Genomic DNA, 20,095 nt, shown 5'->3' with positions numbered 1-20,095 from the left:
GAGAGATGAAGAGAGAGAAGAGACAGGAAGACAGAGATGAAGAGAGGGAAAGAAAGAGAGATAGACAGAGGTAAGGAGACAGAGAGAGAGAAAAAAGAGAGCGAGAAAGAAAGAGAGAGAAAGAGGGAGGGAGAGTCAAGGCGAGGCCAGGAATAAATGAGGTGTCTGGTGCACATGCCCAGAGGAATAAGGCTGCTCGATACTTCTAAAGTCTTCACTTGTACTCCATGTATTATTTATATTCCCCACTGCAGCTGTCTCAGAGGAAAATTGAGATGTGTCTCTGTCTGATTCACAGCAGCTATGGGCCCCGACACAGTGCACTGAAGAGCCATCGCCAGCCGTTTGACCAAAAACCCAGGGAAAGAGTTTGTTGAGGGGGGACATAGACTCATATTAATGAGTTATACTCTTCGAGGTGTTAGCCAACTTGCTTACTTTAACGCTGGTATAATGTATTATGATTAAAATGCGTTGTAAGACTTGTCATAAGCAGTATGACCTCCTCATGATATGTTATTATCATCTCACAATGATTCGGAATAAATAGCAGCCATTTTGAGTCAAGTGACAGAGGGGGAAAACATATTATAAGATTTATCATAAAGGCTCATGCATGTTCATAACAAGTAGGCCTAATGAAGCATTATACATATCGGCATTAAGTAAATAAAGTGTTACCAGTGACAAACTTTCTGTGGTTCTTTTCTCAGACAATCTTTCATCACCCGGGAAGGTGATGGAAACTTTCCGCCCCCTTCTAAAATATGTTAATCCTACTTTAATTAGTTATTAGATCGTGATCATTCATGAGGATGACGACATCACAGCAACATTCCGCGAAAACGTAACTTTTTTTTATTACCAGAGCTTTCACTTGAAGACAATTGAACACAACACAAGACCTGCTATTTTTACAATATCATAGCATGATCATATATGTCATGATGTTCTGTCACCTTCTCATCTACAAACCCAAATCACCATAGTACTCACTACAATTTTGCCCATATGCGACAAAAAAAAAAAAGTTTCCAGATGAACATAAATTCCCTCCTGTCTGTATGCTCTGCCCCCTGGGAACTGCTGACTCATTTGTCCATAGTCTGGAAGTACCCAGAGGTTTTCTCCTGGTTTTCTCCTTCATCATTATCAGGCATTTTGTGTTCACTGAATTTAACATACAAGCAGAGAAGGATTTTTCAGCTAAACAGCAGCCAAGAGAATGGTTGCCTTACAATGGCAAGCCCCACACACTCTGTACCACCAGAAATGTAATTATTTATTCATGGACATAATGTTGCTCAACTTGAACTGCGTATTTCTTGACTGGATGGTGCAAAATCGGAGAATATTAACATATGGACTACAACACTTGACAGTATAAAATCATTCCTTTAAGATATGTACTTAAGCAGGTCCTGTGGGTGGGATGTGGAGGGGAGATAAAGGTGTATTTGTGTAATGTCTAGGTTTTTTGGTTGTATTTTTTTCTTGTGAAGTAAAAAATGTGAAAAACATTGATGCATGATGTTCCAGCGAATCCACAGCTCCGCGGTTGAGGCAAGCCTCATAAAGCAACCGCTCTAAACATGATTAGTCCAGACCAGACAGAAACTGTCTGGGGAGAGAGATTTCAATGGATATTTCGGTAGAAACGGCAGGGAAAAAAGCCACCCCAAAAAAGAGAGAGAACGAATCTCCTTTATGTCTGTTCAAATCCCTCAGAAAGCAGAGTTCATTCAGAGTTCGCTCACAAGTCGACATAAAACAACATTCTTCGTAAACATAGCATGGGTGGAAAATTTACTTGGTGCATCTTTCACGAATAAGATACTAGCTTTTTGGGATCATTTTGGGGCAGCAACTAAAAGCCAAGCTGTGTTCGAAAACATCAAATCAGGTGGAGGCACTTTGTAACTAAGTGTAATTAAAGTGATACATCACAGCTAAACAGGTCTCATTTCATTACAACAGGCCTTTTATATCTCACCGGCAGACTATTGTCTTTGCGCCAAGGTGACAAAAGCACTGCAATAATTAGCATGAAGACAAGATGGCCGCCCGTATTGGTGGTGGTGGTAAACGAGCAGTGAGCTCATGCAGTGTTGACCACCTTCCAGATGTGTTGATCAATACAGTGTCTTTTGACTAGTATCGATACACAGCACCCTGTGTGAAACTGCACAGCTGTGGAGCCGTGCGGGCGCTCTGCATTCAGAGCCTGCCATTCCCCCAGCGCTGGGGAGAATAAGTAATAAAAATGGTGGGTCCGAGTGCAGGCTGCAGAGGAGAGCAGCACATCTGCACCCAGCCAAAGTGGAGTGTGTTTGCCGGTGTGTGTGTGTGTGACGCACTGTGTGTGCAGGGCCATCAATCACACCCACCACACACACGCATACGTGCGCATGCACACACTTACATGCACATGCACACACACACATGCACGCACGCACACACACACACTCTCACACACACACGCTCTCTCCCTCTCATAGGACTAACACACACAAACACAAATGCAATTTCTTATCTCCCAACACACACACACACACACAATCCTGCACTTAGTGTCACTGTAGTCAGATCGATTAAAGTGAGAGAGGGATCAGGCTTTCCTTCGCATTTCTGCACCTATTAATTTGCTGACTAACTCAGGCTGACATGTTTGGGGAGAGAATCCAGTTAAGTGTGTGGGAACCATTAAAGCTACACCCAGAGATATACAGTAGACCACTGTTCTACAGAATGCCTCTATTTTGATGAAAGAATGAGGTACTTTGATCAAAGAGCAGCAGTAGCTTTTCACATGTGAATCCTGAAAGCCTGTGTTCCATACAGAATGAGTCTAGCAGGTTCTGAAGTAGGCATACAATCTCAGAGAGCTTCTTTGAGATCCGGTAGAAAATCAATTAACTTCAGTTTTCATTACATATCTTGACGCTGGTCCTCACAAGTGTACTTGAAAACATACTCCTTAGATGCACTTCATCTTACAGCTATGACATACACTACCTTTCCAAAGGTACCTTAGACTCCTCTGTGTGATTTCAATGCTACATGTGAAGCGACTAAGACATGCAACATAAAGACCCCACAGTACATTTTCAGTTGGCATCCAGATCTTAGAAATAATGACTGCAATTCACAGATATATAGATATATTTTCTAGGCCTGACAATCTACAGTAGACATGATAATTCATTGAGAGCAATACTGGAAAGATCAAATATTGTGATGGAGATCATTCTTTTGAAGACAGGCAAAGGCATGTCGAGTGAAGTATACAGACGGACACAGACAGACAGATGGACTCAGACAGACAGGCAGACAGACCGTAAACGCTGTAAAAAGAGCTCTGCTTTTCCCTGTGCGATGCACCCGTCCTTGCCATCGCTCCTTGCCATGCGACGGAGGCACTACCACACAAAGCCGCCTCTCACTGCACTCATCTCTCTCTCTCTCTCTCGACAAAACAACCTGACAAAAGCTGGAGCCAGGATGAGTTGCAATGTCACCAGCAGTCTACCAGCAATGGACCGACTGACCGGCCCTCTGCTTCACTATCTGTGTCCTGTGTCCCTAATGTCCAAAACCCCATCGGCAACAAACAAATCACACCTGTCCCCTGTTTAAGTATCATCAGTAGATTTGGGATTGGGGAGGAACCTGATATGAGCCCCTGAGGCGCTGTACAAAGAGACACTTAACCTGGGGGAGCCGACTGTTCTCTAGTCTAGCCCGCATCTCAAATGACACCCTATTCCCTATATAGTGCACTCCATTTGACCAGAGCCCCGGGAATAGGGAGCAATTTGGGACTCATCCCTAGATCTGTTTACACCAAATATAAAAATAACGTACGAACAACAACTTACAGACGAACACAAACAACGACTACATCTCCTCTGCCCAGACCAGCATGTTCACACCCCCCTCCCCAGTGCCTGCATTATGGTTTGCCACAAGGCCTTAAATGTTGATGTTGCTTTAGAAAGCACATATTTATACAGTATCTAGTCAGACTCTGGGAAATGCTTTTGACTCCATATAATGAGAGGAGGGTGACTGTCACTGATTAGCTACGTTTTCGTCCCGGTCTCTCCCTCCTCCCTTCCATCTCTCACTTCCCACTAAACATATGATAAAACATGAGCGGGAACTGGCCCAGGCCCACAGGGCTCCAGGCTCCCCTATCCCAGTGACAGGCAGGGAGAGGAGACCAGGACCCACACACCAAAAGCAGCACCCACCGCTGCCCCACATTCCTCTCACTTATCTGGGGCAGCTGGGGCTGAGCTGAAACTCATTTGCCAGCCAGGGCCCTGAGAGAGATGGCTGGGGAGGAAGCAGAGGAGGAGGAGGAGGGAGGTGTACGGCTGGAGCTCCAGACGTAAATAATTACCTGTCACGAAAGCGAATGTCTGAGTAGCAGTCATTTTTGGATGGTGAAATAAAAAAAATGGTCCTGGAGATGAATAGCTCTCTCCGTTCCTCTCCTTCAGTCGTACTGATGCTGTCAGAATGGCCGCAGCACATTGAGACAGCTGAACACGTTGAATGTGGAGCACACAAGATGGACGCTAAACGATCTGATATGATAGGGCTTATGAGTGGCAAGGACCTATTATCTGAACAAATTACACAAGACAAAAAAGCCATTACACACACAGACACACAGACACACAGACACACACAGTAAAGGCTGTAAATAAAATCATATTGATCTACTTTGATAACTTAGATATTTGTTTCAACCTAGGCCTTCATCATCTGTGTGTAGTGTTATTGTCTTATGAAAAGAGGTGAATATTATATGACCAACCTGCATGTTGGTCCTGAAGGGTATATTGTATATGGTGAGCTAAGAGAAGTAGTGTTTTATGAACAGTGGTGTGTCTTCATGCCCTGAGGTGCTGTATGTGAGCGCCTGCGTGTGTTTGTGTGTTTGTGTGTGTGTGCAGTTGAAAATTAGCCTGCTGGCTAAAACTGGCACTTTTAGAGAAATGTCGATTAATGTGCATGGTCCCTGTAAAAATACATGTAATAAAGTCAAGTAAGTAAAGTGTATACGTGGGTATGTGTGATGTTGGTCTATAGACGGCAGCTGTGTTGGGGCGGGAGAAAACATCAGTCATTCCACAACGCCCTACGAGACAGATTCGGTGCCCATTGCCACTCACGCCCTATGACAAAACAAACATCATCTGTGATGTTTGGTCCGCCGCCAGGATTTCAGAACAAAAAGGAATAAATATTTCCCTATCAATCTCGTGCCACCCTGCCTAACCGCTGTCAGAGAGTTGTGGGTGTCGAGATCAGCCCCCACAATGAACTCCGTCAGGACGGGGGAGGTTTGTTATTTATGTTTAAGAATGCAGCTAGTTCACTTTTCTTTCCACCAAACCAAAATGGACCACCTTATAAAGGCTCCTATGTTCTTACTGTACTTTGTGTGGCTCGGGCATAAATATTCCAGCATGGTAGGTAGCATACTGCTTACACACAGTGGTGTAAAGTACTTAGTCAGTAAAAATACTTTAAAGTAAGACATAAGAAGTTTTTTAGGATATCTGTACTTTACTTTACTATTTACAGTATAATTTTGACAACTTTTACTTCTTTCTCCACTACATTCCTAAAGAAAATAATGTACTTTTTACTCCATACATTTTCCCTGACACCCAAAAGTACTTGTTACATTTCACATGCTTAGCAGGACAGGAAAATGGTCCAATTCACGCACTTACCAAGAGAACATCCCTGGCCATCTCTACTGCCTCTGATCTGGCAGACTCACTAAACACAAATTATTCATTTGTAAATTGTCAGAGTACTGGAGTGTGCCCCTGGCTATTTCGTGAAATAAAATAACAAGAAAATCGTGCTGTCTGTTTTGCGTAATATAAGGAATATGAAATGATTTATACATTTACTTTTGATACTTAAGTATATTGAAAACCAAATACTTTTAGACTTTTTTTCAAGCAGTATTTTACTGGGTGACTTTCTCTTTAACTTCAGTCATTTTCTATGAAGGTAGTTTTATGTTGTCAACTTCCGATTAGCGTTCAACCCTTTTCCGTTAAGATGATGACTACTGTTTTGTGGAGCTGCCTAGATTTTTTAGCGAAGGAGGTGATGTTGAACAAAATAATAAACTAGAGGTCAACCGATTAATCGGCATTTAGGGTCGATTTCAAGTTTTCACAACAATAGGTAATCGGCCTTTTTGGACTCCGATTACGGCCGCTTACATTGCAATCCATGAGGAGACTATGTGGCAGACTGACCACCTGTTACGCGAGTGCAGCATCAAAAGGACCTTGTGGCTGCAAGGAGCCAAGGTAAGTTGCTAGCTAGAATTAAACTTATTTTATAAAAAAACAATCAATCTTCACATAATCACTAGTTAACTACACATGATTGATTATATTAATAGGTTAACTAGCTTGTTCTGCATTGCATATAATCAATGCGGTGCCTGTTAATTTATCATCGAATCACAGCCTACTTCAACTTCGCCAAACGGGTGATGATTTAACAAAAGCACATTCACGAAAAAAGCACAATCGTTGCAATAATGTACCAAACCATAAACATCAATGTCTTTCTTAAATTCAATATACAAGTATATATTTTTTAAACCTGCATATTTAGTTAAAATAAATTCATGTTAGCAGGCAATATTAACTAGGGAAATTGTGTCACTTCTCTTGCGTTCAGTGTAAGCAGAGTCAGGGTATATGCAGCAGTTTGGGCAGCCTGGCTCATTGCGAACTGTTGAAAGGCCATTTATTCCTAACAAAGACCGTAATTAATTTGGCAGAATTTTACGTAATTATGACATAACATTGAAGGTTGCGCAACGTAACAGCAACATTTAGACTTAGGGTTGCCACCCATTCGATAAAATACGGAACGTTTCCTTACTTCACTGAAAGAATAAACATTTTGTTTTCGAAAGGATAGTTTCCGGATTTGACCATATTAATGAACAAAGGCTCGTATTTCTGTGTGTTTATTATATTATAATTGATATTTGATATTGATAGAGCAGTCTGACTGAGCGGTGGTTGGCAGCAGCAGGCTTATAAGCATTCATTCAAACAGCAGCTCTTAGCAATGCTTGAAGCACAGCGCTGTTATGACTTCAAGCCTATCAACTCCCGAGATTAGGCTGGCAATACTAAAGTGCCTATAAGAACATCCAACAGTCAAAGGTATATGAAATACAAATGGTATAGAGAGAAATAGTCCTATAATTCCTATAATAACTACAACCTAAAACTTCTTACCTGGGAATATTGAAGACTCATGTTAAAAGGAACCACCAGCTTTCATATGTTCTCATGTTCTGAGCAAGGAACTTAAACGTTAGCTTTCTTACATGGCACATACTGCACTTTTACTTTCTTCTCCAACACTGTGTTTTTGCATTATTTAAACCAAATTGAATATGTTTCATTATTTATTTACTAAATTGATTTTATTTATCTATTATGTTAACTTAAAATAAAAGTGTCGATTGTTCATTCAGTATTGTTGTAATCGTCATTTAATACAAATATATATATCAAAATTGTCCGATTAATCGATATCGCCTTTTTTTGGTCCTCCAATAATCGGTATCTGTGTTGACAAATCATAATCAGTCGACCTCTATAATAAACATTCAACCGCTTGTGGCTGGGCAGCCTTGTTTTCCTTCTAACTAAGCTTTAATGATACCATTCAGTTATTTAACTTCTCAACTCCTGGCTTACGCAAACACGGGTTCTATATCACTATATTATTGATAGATACCACTAGCCTAGCCGCAGGGCAAATGCAGCAATCACTGCCTGTTTCAGCACACCCAAAGGCATGGGCAGTAATTCATGCAATTCATGTTTCCCTACTGAGGAAATCTCTGATTCCTCAAGGTAACAACACAGAGAATGGACTCTCATAAAACTCTTTCTGTTCTCCTAAAATGTAAGTATAACCTAAACAAGTACTTTTCCAAAACAACCACATATCTGCCACCAACCTTCAGCTGACTGCCTTTACTACCACCTCCGCTGAAATTTCACGTGTCATTTGTCTCTTGCATATAGGCCATGCAATTCTGATGGAGTTTCTAAAAATGACCCATGATTGCGAGGCTTGGCAAAGTGGTTAATCATGCTTACAAAGTTAACAATGACAACCTGTCAGAACTGAAATGGATGCAAACTCCTAACTCCAGAAGCTGTTTAGAGGCCTATGTACAAGAAAAATGTAGGAGCTCAAAATATGTATTTTGTTACTGTATTTCGGGCTCCAGAGTGGCGCAGCGGTCTAAGGCACTGCATCTCAGTGCTAGAGGCGTCACTACAGACCCTGGTCCGAGTCCAGGCTGTATCACAACCGGCCGTGATTGGGAGTCCCATAGGGCGGCGCATAATTTCCCCAGCGTCGTCCGGGTTTGGCCAGGTAGGCCGTCATTGTAAATAAGAATTTTCTCTTAACTGACTTGCCTAGTTAAATAAAGGTTAAATAAGAGTCCTCTTAAATTCTGTGGATCTGCAAGCATCCACAGAAACACTGATCATCCCCAATCTGCTGTTTAGCTACTGATCTTCCTTTTTCTCCGCAATTTCGATCTTGTCTCATCGCTGCAACTCCCCAACGGGCAAGTCATTCGTCCTCCGAAACATGACCCGCCAAACCCGGAACACCCACCCGCTTAACCCGGAAGTCAGCCGCACCAATGTGTTGGAGGAAACACCGTTCAACTGATGACCGAGGTCAGTCTACAGGCGCCCGGCCCATCACTAGGAGTCGCTAGAGCGCGATGAGCCCCCCACGGCCAAACTCTCCCCTAACCCGAACGACACTGGGCCAATTGTGCACCGCCCTATGGGACTCCCGATCAAGGCCAATTGTGATACAGCCTGGGATCGAACCCGGGCGTGTAGTGACGATCTCTGCGCCACTCAGGAGGCCCTGTTCTTACTTTTACTGAATAATAATTACAAAGTCAATGGACCTTTGTCCAAAGGTCCAACATATCCCTAATATGTTCATCCTTGGCAGCTCTAGAGCCTAAAGCCCAGCTCCCTACCACAACCCCAGCCCAAACCCCAGCCTCTGCAAAGTTCCAGCACAAGCTCAAACCCCAGCTCAACCAAACCCCAAACTCAGACCAAATCAGCAACCCAAGCCCAAACTTAGGCAAGTCTAGAAAAGCCAAAGGCCAACCCCGACCAGACCTTCCCCAGGTGGTCAGCCCATGCCCCAGCCCAAGGCCAATCCCATTGGGGAATTTCAACAGACTTTCATTTCAACTCTGGCTTCTGTCCCAGCAGCTTGAGCCACAGCCACACAAAGGACCTAAGTTTCAAGTTGAACGTGAGAACCACCTCATCTCCTGACCTCTATTAGCATCTGAATGGTCCAAAAAGGAACTAAAAGCAAAGAGAGATGAGGGAAAGGGAGAGTGACCGAACACTGCTCACAGTGTGCCCTTGGCCGACTCTCCTCCTTTCATCAGTTTCAGTTACTGTGAAAACAAACTATGCCCTTTCATTCAGATCTCTTTACAGGGTGACACTCTGTGACAAAGAGCTACGCCCAAAAACATGTTGCTCCAACGTTGCACACACATTTTGGCAAATAAAATTGGATACACAAAAACATTGCAAAGGCTTTTTTTATCACTGTCTATATGTCTGAAATTTGGTTGAATTTATCTAATTAAATGTATCAGCGCAAAGACCATACATTTCCTGAAGAAAGTGCCTATTGGCAGTAATATTCAACGCATCTAAATCAGTCATGACAGTTCAGTTGCTCTTATTTTCAGTTGTGTTAATGGTGGTAAAGCTAAGGTGAAAAAGGCCAAACAATTCCTGGTGTAGTCATTTACTGTGAGAGACTCATTGGTTAATCTGCCTACCCAGCAGTCCCCAGGATGATACTATTCATTGAGTTTATCTGGGAAAGGGCGGGGGAGTCAACCACACTGACCTCACTCTCAGCCCACTAACAAAAGGGCACGCTCTCTCCACCCTCAGCTCCAGCTGGTTAGAGGAAGAAATGGAAATGGAGATGAAGCAGGAGAGGGGAAGGGAGATGAAGCAGGAGAGGAGGACAGGGAAAGAGAGGGGAAGGGAGATAAAGACACAGAGAGATCCCTAACTCATCGAAGAAATTCTATCAGTGCAAGTGGGGTCCAATGTGATAAGCAAAACAGTTCATTCGGAAACCAAACGACAACCACAATGCCCATGTGTGGTAACAACACATCCAACAGTGTCACGAAAAAAATGCAATGACCCAACCTTAAGTGAGAGACTGGGGCAGGAGTAGGGAAAGGAGGAAATTACAGCAGAGGTGTGGACTCGAGTCTCATGACATGGACTCGAGTTTGACTCGTCACAAATTTGATGACTTGAGATTCAACTAGATAGAAAATAAAATAACTTGAGACTTGAAGCCTCAAGACTCGAGACTTTGACTTGAGACCGATGCCGTTAAATGATCTGTGGATTACTCTCCACGCAGCCGGAGACTGCAGCCACAGCAACACACTTGCCAATTGTTTTTACAACAGATTGGCTAGTGAAACGCACACTCGGGCATTTGATTGGAACAGCAAACTGTCAATCAACACAGGTTGGGTAGCCATTGAACATATTGCTGATTGGATCGGAAGCCTCGCAAATGCCAAATTGTAGGGAGAGAGGATTGCCATAAATACATATGCAGCTCCAAACATTTTGGGAGATCAAGAATATAAACTGTTTAATTGGGAAGCTCACCAGCAATGAGGGATCAAGTGTCAATTACTGGTCTTTTGGTATGTCAAAATTGCTTGAAATTTATCATTTACTTTTGAAGCTTGCATTTGGAATTGTTAAAATGTATTATTGAATAATCGAAATGTGTTGTAAACAAAATAATGAAAAGGGCTGTCTGGAAGCCTTCATAAATAGACAAAGATTTGTAGTCATTGCATGTATACATTCTCTTTTACTTCACTCGACTCGATTTGCTCTTAGAATGCACCACTTGGATTTAACTCGAAACACGACCCGTTCTAATTGAGACTTGGACCTTGTGAATAGTGACTTGACCTCTGAAATATAGCGGCAGGCAGGCAGGAAGAGGTATATGAATGTCAAAGACATTGGCTGCTGTGGACATACAGTATGTTATGTTTGGCCTTTCAGTCCTCAACATGAAACAAAGCTCTGTAAATCTGTTCCCTTCGTGTCCATTATCCACCCCTCTCTCCCTCACTCTCATTCCCCCCCTATCCTCACCCTGTCTGCCAGTTACACACCACTCCTGCATAAAAAAAAATATTCATATTATTGTCAGAGAAGTGAGAGCAAGAGAGTGAGCTGAGAGCAAGAGAGTGAGCTGAGAGCAAGAGAGTGAGCTGAGAGCAAGAGAGTGAGCTGAGAGCAAGAGAGTGAGCTGAGAGCAAGAGAGTGAGCTGAGAGCAAGAGAGTGAGCTGAGAGCAAGAGAGTGAGCTGAGAGCAAGAGAGTGAGCTGCAGGGAGAGGCAACATTTCAAAGGCACAATACATATCAGTCTTTGTTACATATTATCTAGTTGCTATCTTCTTACATTTTTTGAAAATCACCAGTATCTTTTCACCCAGACAAGCACCTGATTCCCACAAACACCTTTAGAGGCACAGAAAAGTATGTCTGTCTGTCTGAGGTAGATTATGTCCTATGAGATGTGAGTGGACAGGGCTTGGAGGAGCATCCATCTGTGCTGTGCCATTATTGCTCTCCTCCACTGCTTTTATCATCTCTATAAATCTCCACTGTCTGAGCCCCAGCCTCCCCATAAAGAGCCAACCTGTGAGTATCACCCCAAGCAGAAGAGAGTGAGATAGAGAGAGGGCAAAGTAGCCCATACCCAGACCCAGCATTCCATCTCACACACCTCTGTCTGGAACAGGCAGACAGACGGACACGCCAGGTATATAAGCTACAACTGAGATATGAACGTTATAACATTTATCACATACATCCAATAGTATACCATTTTAGACCCAAAAGAATCAAATCAAATGTTATTAGTCACATGCGCTGAATACAACCTTACAGTGAAATGCTTACTTACAAGCCAACAATGCAGTTCAAGAAATAGAGTTAAGAAAATATTCACTAAAAAAACGAAAGTAAAAAATGTAATAAAATGTAACACAATAAAATAACAATAACAAGGCTATATACAGGGGGTACTGAGTCAATGTGGAGGGGTACAGGTTAGAGGTAATTTGTACATGTAGGTACGGGTGAAGTGACTATGCATAGATAATAAACAGTGAGTGGCAGCAGTGTAAAAACAAAGGGGGGTCAATGTATATAGTCCGGGTGGCCATTTGATTAATTCTTCAGCAATCTTATGTCTTGTGGGTAGAAGCTGTTAAGGAGCCTTTTTGTCCTAGACTTGGCACTCTGGTACCGCTTGCTGTGCGGTAGCAGAGAGAACAGTCAATGACTTGGGTGAATGGCGTCTTTGATTCCCTGTTCACACCGCTACCATCCAGAAGGCGAGGTCAGTACAGGTACATGAAAGCTGGGACCCGAGAGACTGAACAACAGCTTATATCTCAAGGCCATCAGACTGCTAAACAGAAATCACTAACTCAGAAAGGCTGCTGACTACATTGAGACCCAGTCACAGGCCACTTAAATAAATGGATCACTAGTCACTTTAAACAATGCACTCTAAATAATGCCACTTTAATAATGTTTACATATCTTACATTACTCATATCACATGTATATACTGTATTTTATACCATCTATTGCACCTTGCCTATGTCGCTCGGCCATCGCTCATCCATATACTTACATGCACATATTTTCATTCACCCCTTTAGATTTGGGTGTATTAGGTAGTTGTTGGGGAATATTTTGATTACTTGTTAGATATTACTGCACTGTCGGAACTAGAAGCACAAGCATTTCGCTACACTCGCATTAACATCTGCTAACCATGTGTATGTGACAAATAAAATTTGATTTGATCATGTTTGGGGCCTTCCTCTGACAATGCTTAGCATATAGGTCCTGGATGGCAGGAAGCTTGGCCCCAGTGATGTACTGGTCCGCATGTACGACCCTCTATAGCGCCTTACGGTCAGATGCCGAGCAGCTGCCATTCCAGGTGGTGATGCAACCGGTCAGGATGCTCTGGATGGTGCAGCTGTAGAACTTTTTGAGGATCTGGGGACCCATGCCAAATCTTTTCAGTCTCCTGAGGGGGGGATAAGGTTTTGTCGTGCCCTCTTCACGACTGTCTTGGTACGTTTGGACCATGATAGTTCGTTGTTCAGACCTTCTTTTCCTGTAATCAACGATCATCGCCTTTGTCTTTATCACATTGAAGGAGAGGTTGTTGTCCTGGCATCACACTGCCAGGTCTCTGACCTCCTCCCTATAGGCTGTTTTATCGTTGTCGGTGATCAGGCCTACCACCGTTGTGTCGTCAGCAAACTTAATGATGGTGTTGGAGTCGCGCTTGGCCACGTAGTCATGGGTGAACAGGGAGTACAGGAGGGGACTAAGCACGCACCCCTGTGGGGCCCCCATGTTGAGGATCAGCATGGCAGATGTGTTGTTGCCTACCCTTACCACCTGGGGGAGGCCCATCAGGAAGTCCAGGATCGAGATGCAGAAGGAGGTGTTTAGTCCCAGGGTCCTTAGGCTCATTGTCAAGCAGGGTCCTTACGACTCATTTTCAACCAGAAAAGTGCATTTTGAACACTTGGACTGATTATATCAGTGCAGAATTACTGGTATGATGATGTTATATGATAAGCTACAGCAGTACAGTGAAAGGGAAAGAGCAGATAATAACAGAAGAGAGATGGCAGATTGATACAGGTTTCACAGGAAGTGCATTGCCACAGGATCTCTCCAGGGTCAGTCAATCAAAAAGGCTCAGCTCTCTGAAAATCAGAAGCCACACAGATAAGTGACCCAGGTGCTTCCGAAGATTGTTTTGCCTTTCACAAAGCCCAGATAACTCCTACACAGCGCAAACCGCAACCAAGAACAATTGACACAATCTATAGCAAACGACTGTTGAAAACGACCTGTCGTTGTATTGTGTGCGTCAAATATGTCCACCTTCTGTTAGCAAGTAGAAAGTAGGCCTATCGGCTACTCACCTTTATGGAAAAAATATATTTGAGTCAACTAACTAAGATGGACCAATGTTGACCTCCAATAAAGCACAATATTCTGTGTTTATGTTCCCTCTGCAGGCATGCCGTTAGCTTTATGTCAACAGACGACTGAATCCTTTTTCCCCTTATTCATAACACAGCCCTGATGTCACTGAGATAACCTTGCTTAACCACTGATGCGGATCTGCTAGCAAGACACTGTTCGTTTTCAAGCCTTGCTCCCGCTCACCCCTCTCCTTCTCATTAAATGGTCCTCCAGACAGTAACAGCCACCGTGTCAGATGGAAACTTGCGTGCAGCTCATACTGAAATAAAAATAATCATTCCACTCCACCATCTTCCCACCTATGAGCCTCTTTCTACCCTTCAATCTCATTACCACACAACAATTCTCTGACAAGCAGGAGAAAACATGGTTTAAAACATTGAACAATCCCCCTTGAGGTTGCAATTTCAATATCAGCCACTTGTACCAAGACTCAGGACTCCCCAGATGGGATACTTCAGTATCTGCCCATCTAAGCTCTGGCTTCATTGTTAGGATCACCATGGTGATGAGAGGCTGCCCTGCTCCCATCATGCATCTGTCTACCCATCATGCCCTAGCCTTTGTCCTCTCCCCAGGAGAGATGTGGCAACACCCAGAGAAGTGGCATTAGATTGATGCATCTATTTCCAACCATCATACTAGCCCTTGTCCCAATGAATGGAGGCCAATAGTCATTGGAGCATTTCAATGTCCCTCACCCCAGGACCGAAAAGTAACAAACAACTAAATGTGACAGGGAGCCGAAGGGAGTTGACAAGTTCACAGCTCTTTCAGAGAATATGGCTTCATACTGCTTGAATGATCCTGGGCCTACAGAGGGAAAAGATTGGGTTGGCATTCACTGTGCACTTCAGAGCAGGGTGGCATCCCTAATGTGGCACCCTTTTCCCTACATAGTGCACTACTTTTGACCAGAGCCCAAATGGCCAAGGCCTGGCCTCATGCCTCCCCAGACCTCTGGCCTCCATTCTCCTTCCCCTGGTTCGCTCTCTGGGGTGATGTTTAATGAGAAATCTTTATTGGAGTTCTCTGGGAAGAGTTGGGCCTCATGAGGTTTCTACTCATCCCAATTGTGAGCTGCTTCCCTGGCTCATGGCCTAAGTGAGGCTACCTGAGTATATTACTATGTCTAAAACAATGCCAATGATGGCTTTTACAACTGTAATTAAGCTTATGAGATAGACAATAATGTCTAATTTGATCATGTCCACTATCACATACGAAAACATTCCGTTTTAATCTTTTACTTTACTCATAATCACTGCTGTCATTTGGTCAAAACCAGCCTAACATGTCTCTGCTTCAAGATGAACAATTTTTTTTTAATGTATGAAATGATTCACAGATTAATCATATCCTCTTGGGGATTCATCAGGCAATAACAAGCCTGCTATCTGTCAAACTATGCCTAGTGGTTAAGAGCATTGGGGCAGTAAGGTGGTGGAGGTGGTGGAAACATTTGCTGTTCTTGTCACGCCCTGATCTGTCCTTGTGATTGTCTCCATCCCATCCAGGTGTCGCTTATTTTCCCCAGTGTATTTATCCCTGTGTTTCCTGTCTCTCTGTGCCAGTTCGTCTTGTATGTTTCCAAGTCAACCAGTGGTTTTCCCGTGCTCCTGCTTTTTGCATTCTCCTTTTTCTAGTCCTCCCGGTTTTGACCCTGGCCTGTTTCTGGAATTTGTACCCACCTGCCTGACCATTCTGCCTGCCTTGACCACGAGCCTGTCTGCCACTCTGTACCTCCTGGACTCTGATCTGGTTTTGACCTTTTGCCTGTCCACGACCATTCTCTTGCCCACCTCTTTGTATTAATAAACATTGTAAGACTCTAACCATCTGCCTCCTGTGTCTGCATTTGGGTCTCACCTTGATAGTTCTGCCCTTGAGGAAGGCAGTTAACCCCCAACAAAACATCTTGGTGCTGTGAATGTCAATTAAAGGCAGCACACTACACCTCTCTGATTCAGAGGGTTTGGGCTAAATGGGCAAGACACATTTCAGTTGAACGCATTCAGTTGACCAACTGACTAGGTATCCATAGTGTCACTGGTGGTTCATAGTCATGGGAGTCTGTTGAACTAACATGAATACTCAGTGTAAAGAGGACAACAGGGTGTTTCAAAGGAATGCCTGTTTCAGTCAGAGCCTAACCTGACAGTGGGGTAGGTGGGAAGGATAAATATGTCTGGTATGCCACAGTTACCAAACAGCATGTTCATTGTACTGAAACCACCGCTCATCTCTACCACACCTTAGCCAATAGGAGGAAATGAGAGACACAGCTGTCAGTACCCAAGGTTTTCTTCCCCCCATTAACTTTCTCTGTCACGACCAAAGAAAGGACTAGACTGACTTAGAGAATGGAAGGGCGATCAACAACAGGTTTCTCCGAAAATGTTAGTGAACAGGCGTCATAGCTGACTATGATACTAGGATATATCTACATCTATATAGTAAGAGAGGGCACATCTGTTAGATAATATTGCATCCTCTGTATGTTGCTGAATTTCTGTCACAGTATGTATTGGAAAGTTACAACCAGAACCACTATGAGCTTGGAATGAACTAAACAGATACAAAATACCTCATTTAGGAAAGGTCCTGAAATATTATCAGTGTTACATGTTGTCTGGAAATTCAGAAACCCACAAAAGCATGATTATTTTTTTGCCTTATTTAGTGAGTAAATAACAAGGAGGTTATAGGGTAATGTACACAATGTTCAGCTCTATCAGCACTAGCACTCTCCCACGGTGACATATTCTGCCCCAGTTCTAGAGGCATAAATTATACATCTGGCAACACAACGTCCGTGGGGAGGTCACCACTGACACCAACCAGTAGCAACGCATGAAACATGCTGGGATATACCTGGGCAGTGTTCATTAGGGCACACACCGGAAAACAATTTAAAAACTAAAAACTAAAATGTGCATTTCTTATGGAGGTAGTCCCACTCCTGTTTCAGTCCCTTTTGTTTCATTTGAAACCGAACGAACACGACCCACGAATTATACCTTCAGTATTCACACAGTCAGATAAACTGCCTAATACTAACAATAGTAAAATGACAAGTTCATTATTGTATTCTCTCTCTCAGGTGATCATACCAAGATGCTGTTTATTACTGCAATACAATGACAGGTTATTCAAACAAGTCTGATGATTTCAGGGCGAATTATTCCACTACTATGCTGAAGTTCTTGTAATAGAGAATAGAGTAGAATAAAATAGAATGGAACAGGGATATAACATTGTGACATTGAGTGTGTTAGGATAAGTCATCTGAGTTGAAAATAGGCAATCATTCAAGGCTGCAGCATGACTGTCTGTATGCCAACTATGATCATTTGTTTGATGACATCTGAATGCGTGGTAGTGAATCAACAAAACAATAAATGTACTCTACACTCTTAGAAAAAAGGGTCCCAACTGGGTTCTTCGGCTGTCCCCATAGGAGAACCCTTTTTGGTTTCAGGTAGAACCCTTTTTGGTTCCAGGTAGAACTGTACAACCCTCTGTAAAGGGTTCTACCTGGAACCAAAAGGGTTCTGCCTAGAACCACAAGGCGTTCTTCAAAGGGTTCTCCTATGGGGACAGCCAAAGCCGAAGAACACTTTTAGGTTCTAGATGGCACCTTTTTTTCCTACGAGTGTAGTCAAGAAAAACAGTTTTCACTCATTCATTGACCACTGTCAAATGATATTGACCAGAGCCATGTACTATATCTCTACATATTGCTCTGCTAGTGCTATTGACCACGACAAAAAACAACCTCCCTGACCTCCATAGATCCAACCTGCATGCCCACGCTGTAGTCATTTCTCAAAGTGATGTTTCCTCCATCATAACCACGTGGTTTCAGTCAAGACACCAAGACAAATCCCTCTACGGCTAAGGTTGTGGTCTCCTATTCCAAGACATGCAAACGTCTGAAGTCTCCACACAAAATGGTCACATAATATGCTGTGGTAGAATGCAGGCAGCTAAACCAGTAACAGACTACAGTAGGTGCCACTCAGCAACACTGAAGGGCATAAAGAGAGAGTCCACGTGTTCGTCCGCCCACCCTGTAACATTGCACAATTCTCAACCAATAAGGATTTGCACCCACAAGCACCGTATAGCACCAGATACAAGCAAACATTAGATAAAATAACTGTGCAATAATCAGGAAAAATGCATGAAAAGGGAACTCCTGTCCCTTGCTTGAGAACCTCATAGTACTGACCTTAACAGAAGACCCCATGTTTCTAATCTCTCCTTCCTGCTCATATTTCACACCAGCTCCCTCTTGCCTTTCTTTTGAAGTTAGTCCCTCCAGATCCGCTGTTTCTGAGGCAAAGTCAGTGGAGGAAATAAACAGACAAACTCTGTTCATTTTTTCCCTCTTCATTTTCTTTCTTCTTTCAGTTGTTTTGTCTAGTTGAAGCTGTCTTCCTCCCCTAGACATCTCTCCACACCAAAGAAAAGGGGCAAAGAACACAAAAAGAGAGAGCTGTGCAGCGAGAGAGCCTGTCAGAGACAGAGAGTGTGTGGCACTAAAGTCTGCTTGGACACAGTCACCTCACCTCCCTCCTGTTCAAATTTAGAGGCTGGAGCTGGTAGAGCAGAGCCAAGCCCCACTGAGCATGCCCAGAACTGAGAAGCACACTTTTAAATGAACATTACTTCCTTTCCAATCCCTGGCTTCCCCTCCTCTCTATCTCTCTCTCTCTTTCTAACAATTCAATTCAATTTAAGGGCTTTAATGGCATGGGAAACATATGTTTACATTGCCAAAGCAAGTGAAATAGATAATAAACAAAAGTGAAATAAACAATAAATATTTACAATAAATATTACATTTACAAAAGTTCCAAAAGAATAAAGACATTTCAAATGTCATATTATGTATATATACAGTGTTGTAATGTGTTGCAAATAGGGAAAATAAAATAACATATATATATATATATATATATATAAGTTGTATTTACAATGGTGTTTGTTCTTCACTGGTCGCCCTTTTCTCGTGGCAACAAGTCACAAATCTTGCAGCTGTGTTTCACATTGTGGTATTTCACCCAATAGATATGGGAGTTTATCAAAATTGGATTTGTTTTCAAATTCTTTGTGGGTCTGTGTAATCTGAGGGAAACTCTCTCTCTCTCTCTGTGTTTCTCTCTCTCTATCTCCCTCCCTCCCTCCTCATGCCTGTCTCTCAGTTGAACAGGAATCAGGAATGCTACTCTCATACCAAAGTCAAGCGATTTGCCTTACCCACCAAGGAAGATGCCCACCTCTGGATCAACAAGCATAGCCCTCCCCTGACAGACAAACATAAAGACAGACAGACTGTGGAAACAGTATTTTAGTAATATTGGAGCAAGACGTGCTCTACTTACTGGAACTCATAGCCTCAAGCTAATTTTCAATCCAGATCACTTGCAACAGTCTTTTCATCTCTCTGTGAAGTCTAAACAGGAATGATAGTTGATGTGAGGGTCTCTAAGACTAGTACCAGTCCAGTGTTCCATAGGTCAAGTCATAAATAAGGTCAGAATGATGTCAAATGTGACCTTTCTCATTTCCCCAACATATCTCCTCACACAACTCCTTCCTTGTGAGTCATCACAAAAACACAATTGCTTGCAAATGCTTTATAAAAACAGAACATTTTAAACAATCATATATCTATGTATCTCTCTCTCTCTCGCTGGTCCCTTATACCTGGGCTTGACTGATAACAACATAATCTCTTCCTATGTGTGAGCCCCCTATTTGGCATCAGACTGGTGATCCAGCAGGACTTCAGCTTACTGTTCACTGTGTCCCACACCACTACCTCACACAGATGGGTTACTTACTCCCACCACTT

At 42.9% G+C, this 20,095-nt stretch overlaps 1 long non-coding RNA gene across 1 annotated transcript in view; it reads right to left on the bottom strand.

Annotated features, from left to right (window-relative positions):
- The window catches only part of LOC123744727 (uncharacterized), a 94,475-nt gene extending 75,668 nt beyond the window's left edge, over nucleotides 1-18,807 (bottom strand). Inside the window, exon 1 of the long non-coding RNA XR_006771153.2 lies at nucleotides 18,467-18,807. This is a non-coding gene — a long non-coding RNA (uncharacterized LOC123744727). The remainder of the gene's footprint in view (nucleotides 1-18,466) is intronic.
- Nucleotides 18,808-20,095: the final 1,288 nt, after the last annotated feature.

The sequence above is a fragment of the Salmo salar genome, chromosome 09, assembly GCF_965601325.2.
Source record: "Salmo salar chromosome 09, fSalSal1, whole genome shotgun sequence".
NCBI classification, from domain to species: domain Eukaryota; kingdom Metazoa; phylum Chordata; class Actinopteri; order Salmoniformes; family Salmonidae; genus Salmo; species Salmo salar.
This window is presented reverse-complemented; position numbering and strand designations above follow the sequence as displayed.